Consider the following 6,805-nt stretch of genomic DNA (forward strand, 5'->3'; position numbering starts at 1 on the left):
CCTCTTTCCCTCCTTCTCTTCCTCTCTCCTTCCTCCCTTCATCCCTCACCTACTCCTTCTCCTCCTCCTAATTTCACTCCTTCGATTAATGGTGTTTTATGGTCCTGGGTTGTGAACTCATTAACATACGACAAATTTAGTGTTTTCTTCCTTGATGTTTGTGGTGGTGACCCGAGATCTCCACCACAGCAATGAGGGAGAGAAGGAGGGAGGGAGGGAGGGAGGGAAAGAGGGAGGGAGGGAAAGAGGGAGGGAGGGATGGAGGCTGTGATTGGGTGAAGCAGGAGAGCAGTAACATGATGGATTACCCGACACACACACACACACACACACACACACACACCACCACCTCTGCTTGGTGTGTGTGTGTGTGTGTCATGTTTATGTTAGCTAACCTAATCCCACCCAAGTATCGTTAGGGTGTTTGACCTCATTCTTCTCTACCACACTACCACACTTACCAAACCACCACTCTATCACACTACCACACTACTACACTACCACACCACTATACTACCACTCTATCACACTACCACACTACTACACTACCACACTACTACACTACCACACTACCACACCACCAAACCCTCACTACCACGGCCAAAACACCTCCCCGCTCTCGCTCTCCCTTTTGCCGGCAGTAAAAACATAAAGTTGGTCCACACCTCACCTCTCACCACCTATCACCTCACCTCACCTCTCACCTCACATCTCATCTCACCACACCACACCTCACCTCACCACACCCACACCACCTCTCATCTACCTCACCTCACCTCACATCTCTCTCTCACCTCACCACCACCTCACCTCCCCACCTCTCTCCACCCACACCACACCTCTCATCTCACCTCCTCTCCCTCCCTCCCCCACTCTCCTCACCACACCACCCACCCACCTCACATCTCACCTCCACCACACCTCACCTCCACCTCCCTCTCCCCCCCCCCCCCATCTCCTCACCACCACACCACACCTCTCACCTCATCTCCTCCACCCACACCTCACCTCCCTCACCTCCCACCTCACCATCTCACCTCACCACACCACACCACACCTCTCACCTCATCTCACCTCACCACACCTCCCACCTCCCTCACCACACATCTCCTCACCCACACACATCTCACCTCCCACCTCCCACCTCACCACACCACACCTCCTCACCTCCCACCTCCACCACCTCACCACCTCACCTCCCTCCTCACCTCCCACCTCCCACCACACCACATCTCACCTCCCACACCACACCACACCTCTCACCACACATCTCACCTCACCTCATCTCACCACACACCACACCACCTCACCTCACCCACACCACCTCTCCTCACCACACCTCTCACCTCACATCCTAAACTCACCACCACACCACCTCACCTCACCTCCCACCTCCTCCCACCTCCTCACCTCCACCTCACCTCCACCTCACCACACCACACCTCCCACCTCACCTCCCACCTCCTCCACCTCCCTCACCTCCCACCTCCCACCTCTCCTCCACCTCCCCCACACCTCCCACCTCCCACCTCACCTCACCTCTCCTCACCTCCCCTCACCTCCCACCACCTCTCACCTCCACCTCCCCCCAACACGATGCTTGAAAACACTTTCTTCCTTAACTTGTGTTTTCTCACCCGTGTCTGGTAACAATGACTTCCCCGCCACGACGATCCACCAAGTCATAGGAAACCCGTACCCATAAACTAGTGTCAGGGAAGCATTAAGCAGCGTCTGGCGTTTACCTGTATCACGTGTGTTGGCGGAAACAAAAAAAAAACCACACAAATACTCACACATCTTTTACCTGCAGTGGCGTTTCGTTATTTGTTTTCATTTAATGGGAAGACCAAGACCCACCTCGCCTCTGTATGTACGTGACCTAACCACACACACACACACACACACACACACACACACACACAACCTGCTATCCGCCATACCCATCGCAGACGCCACCACTGCAGTCGCTCACACATTACCGTCGGGGACAAAACTTTATGAGGAAACACAATCAGACTTGACGTACCGCAGTAAACAATAAAACCCGGAGGCATGAACACTCCAGGCATATTTTACGATCTTTTAAACCACCCATGATCATTCCTGGCCACAATATTTCATTCCCAAGTCCAAGTGTGTGGTGTTTTGAGTGTAATCTTTATTAAAACTCACTTGAATTATATTGGACCAAAGTGTGGATAGGAAATATTGAGAGTGACAGCTAAAAAAAAATCACTTCAGTTTGTCTTTATTGTAACGCACTTGAATTATATTGGACCAAAGTGGATAGGAAATATTGAGAGTGACAGCTAAAAAAAAAAATCACTTCAGTTTGTCTTTATTGTAACGCACTTGAATTATATTGGACTAAAGTGTGGATAGGAAATATTGAGAGTGACAGCTAAAATACATAGGATCTTTTAGTGTGTCTTTACTGTGACACACTCTAACACACTTGAACATGTTTGACCAAAAGTGTGTAGGATATATTAAGACTGACGACTATAACAGAAGGATCAGTATAATATATGCATCTTTGACCTATTTCACCTGATGAGTAATTAAACACTCAACGCTGCTACCTGGAGTGGTTAAGAACGACCAGGTCTGTTAGAACTAAGTATAGGTACGACTAAGGGTAGGTACGACTAAGGCCAGACACGAATAAGCCAGGTACGACCAAGACCAGCCACGAAAAAGCCAGGTACGAGACTAAGACCAGACACGATTAAGCCATGTACGACCAAGGCCAGCCACGAATAAGCCATGTACGACCAGGACCAGCCACGAATAAGCCATGTACGACCAAGACCAGCCACGAAAACGCCAGGTACGACCAAGGCCAGCCACGAATAAGCCATGTACGACCAAGGCCAGCCACGAATAAGCCATGTACGACCAAGGCCAACCACGAATAAGCCAGGTACGACCAAGACCCCGCTAACACCGCCGTCTCAAAGGAAACTCTCATAAGGATTCGATTTAAAAAGTTTGAGAAGTTGAGAGTCAGCTGTGAGAGACATCTTAACCCTTACTGTGCTCTGTAACCCTACCTGTAATCTTCCCTGTACTCTGTAACTATCTGTAATTCTCCCTGTACTCTATAACTCTAAGTGTACTCCTCCCTGTACTCAGTGACCCTAACTGTAATCCTTCCTGTACTCTGTAACTCTAACTGTACTCTGTAACTCTAATTATGCTCCTCCCTGTACTCTGTCTCTCTAACTGTACTCTTCCCTGTACTCAGTAACCCTAACTGTACTTCCTGTACCTGCTTAACTATCTATACTCTCCTGTACTCAGTAACCCCTAACTGTACTCTTCCCTGTACTGTCTCTAACTGTACTCTCCCTGCACTCAGTAACCCTAACTGTACTCCCTCCCTGTACTCTAATCTAACTGTACTCTTCCCTGTACTAACCCTAACTGTACCTCCCTGTACTCTGTCTCCTAACTGTACTCCTCCCTGTACCTGCACTAACTGTACTCCTCCCCTGCACTCTGTCTCTAACTCTTTCCCTGTACTCTGTCTCTCTAACTATAAATCAAACATATAAAAAATCCTGACATAACATATACACTAGTATATTTATGGGATGATCTACAGGCTCACACACCCCAGCTAACCTGCCTAACCTAACCCTAATCTAACACTGCAAGACCTAGCCTAACCTAACCTAACCTAACCCCTGTCTAACACTAACCAGACTAACCTAGCAACCTAATCTACTTTTAACCAGGCCTGGCCTGGCCCTGGCCTAACTAACCTAAACTAACCTAACTGTCTTTTAACCAGGACTAACCCACCCCAACCCTAACTTCATCTAACACCCTAACCAGACCTAACCTAACCTAGCTAACCTAACCTAACCTAACACTAACAGACTAACCTAACCCCTAGCCTCTGCCTAACTAATCTAACACTAACCAGACCTAACCTAACCTAACCTAACTAACCTAACCTAATCTAACACTAACCAGACCTAACCTAACCTAACCTAACACTAACTAACACTAACCAGCCTAACAACCTAACACAACACTGCCACTAACCTAACCTAACTTTAACTAACCTAATCTAACACTAACCAGACCTAGCAAAGCTAACCAAGCCCTAACCTAACTAGCTTCAACAAATCTAACACCACCAGACCAACCCTAACCCCTAGCAATCTAACACTAACCAGACCTAACCTAACCCTAATCTGCTTTTAACCTAACCTAACCTCCCCACTAACCTAACAAATCTAACTAATGAGACCTAACCTAGCCTAACCTAATCTAATACTAAATCTAATCTGCTTGCTCACCCAACCTAACACCACTTTTGTAAAACCAAATCCCATAAGCCTCCTAACCTAACGCAAACCTAACCTAATCCCCCAGGCAGCGTTCGGGTAGTTAATCTTCAAGTAATCCCATTTTCAGGAGCTTTTCATTCATCAAAGTGTTTTTTACCAGACGAATGAAGGAAGTGAAGGCAAAATGTTTGTTTGTTTGTTTACGACTATCCCCTTCACTGAGAGACCGAGATTATATTGAGGCAGGATTAGTCTTTTAATTAATGGAAGCCAACACCTTTATCTTACCTGTGTGTGTGTGTGTGTGTGTGTATACCAGGCTCTATGTATAGGTGTATATGTGTGTATTTATCAGGATGTGTGTGTGTGTGTGTGTGTGTGTGTGTGTGTGTGTGTGTGTGTGTATGTGTGTATGTCAGGGGTGTATACGTGTTTGTGCAATATATGTATATGGTTTTTTCCCTCTCACATGTCTGTATGTGTGTGAGTGAGTGCATTTCCATGTCCGGGAGGGGCCAGATTCCACTCTTTAAATATTTCAAAGCCACTCACTCACTCTGACTCGGCCTCTGCACTCCTCACACAGACAGACAGACAGACAGAGACAAAATTAGACGCGGTTAATATATGTGTGGGTTCCTTCTTCAGCGTTCATAATAAGGTACATTTGAGAACGAGCCTTTACTGTTTGTATAAGTAAGAAGCCTTTACGAGTCACAGTCGGCACGAACGAGTAACGACCCTTCACCTCACAAAACGAATCTGAACGAGTCTACCATCACGAAACGACCCTCCTGCCACACGAGTCTATCAACAAACACGCACGACCCTCTTAATACCGAGCTCGTACGGACCACAGTCAGCACGAACGAGTAAGAAGCGCCCATCAGCTAACAATATAAGAAGTGGCTCGTTACTTTAATTGGCTATTAGTGGAGCAGCTGGCCGAACCACCGCCAACCTGAGCTAACTTGGACCCGAAAAGTTGAATCCTTAGTATTACGGGTCTTTTACTCTCTCGTGTGTGTGTGTGTGATTCTTTCTTTCTTTCTTTATCTCTCTCCTTCAGTAAAACAAGAGAATAACAACAAGAGGGAAACAGTATCATCTCTCTCTCTCTCTCTCTCTCTCTCTCTCTCTCTCTCTCTCTCTCTCTCAATAAAAAGAGAAGAACAGCAAGAGGGAGGCAGAGTCATTCCTCATTTTGCCACTAATTAAGTTATATCCGCCTGTCACACCTGTAATTAACTGTTTTCCTGCCCTGGCCTACCTGTGTGTTGCCTTAGGTATATGGGATCACCTGAATATTAGACACCCCAGCTTATTTCACCTAAAGATTAATACACTCCAGCTTATTTCACCTAAAGATTAATACACTCCAGCTTATTTCACCCGAAGAGCCAAGTGCAGTAAGCTGAAGAATCTAATCTCCAGGTGAATTTAGCTCAGACGTGATCTCAACAATGAAGCTAAAGGTCTAATCTCACTCATTGGTATAATTAATTCGTATTAATTAGTGATGATTAAATATACGGACTAGATACTTTCAACACAGGTAAAGGTAAAGGTTAATTAATTAATCTGGTCTACCTGTTCACTGATTAATTAGTTTACTTCTTGTGAGAGGTAAACAAAGTAATAGAGAAAATGAGAGAGAGAGAGAGAGAGAGAGAGAGAGAGAGAGAGAGAGAGAGAGAGAGAGAGAGAGAGAGAGAGAGAAGCGAGTGTGTGTGTGTGTGTGTGTGTGTATATGTGTGTGTGTGTGTGTGTGTGTGTGTGAATGAGGGAAGTATGAGAGAGAGAACGATAATAAAGGGTGTACGGAGAAAAGACGTGTGGTGCGACGACTATAGTGGATAACTCTGTTGGTTAATGAGAGTCAAACATTTACACTGTTAAATAATGAGTGAGAGATGTTAATGGAACTCTATATGGCTACAAGATAATGATGGAGTGAGTGAGTGAGTGAGTGAGTGAGTGAGTGAGTGAGTGAGTTGGTGAGTGAGTGAGTGAGTGAGTGAGTTGAGGTGAGAGAGAGAGAGAGAGAGAGAGAGAGAGAGAGAGAGAGAGAGAGAGAGAGAGAGAGAGAGAGAGAGAGAGAGAGAGAGAGAGAGGTCAATTATATTCAGGTAAGTTCATACACAAGTACAGGTAAAAAACAACAACAAATATTTACTTCAATACCTGACTAAGAAACTTGATGTCTCAGCCTATTTAACTTAGATTAACCACCTTAACACTAACACTAACCTAACGATAACCTGACCTAAGGCTAACCTATAGAAAAACAAACGTAATGTAACCTAACCTAACCTAACGTAACCCTCTCAGACAGTATTAGGGGGTTTAATCTTCAGGTGGTCCGGGCAATTGATATTACGGTGTCCTCTTTAAAACTCGGGGCAAAAGCTATTACTTGGCCTGATTGCGACCTGCACTTTGTTTGGCCTCTCGTGTAATTCTCTTACGCAAATAAATAGATAAGAATTTCCATCCCAGCT

Source organism: Homarus americanus, unplaced genomic scaffold, assembly GCF_018991925.1.
Source record: "Homarus americanus isolate GMGI-L3 unplaced genomic scaffold, GMGI_Hamer_2.0 scaffold46251, whole genome shotgun sequence".
NCBI lineage: Eukaryota > Metazoa > Arthropoda > Malacostraca > Decapoda > Nephropidae > Homarus > Homarus americanus.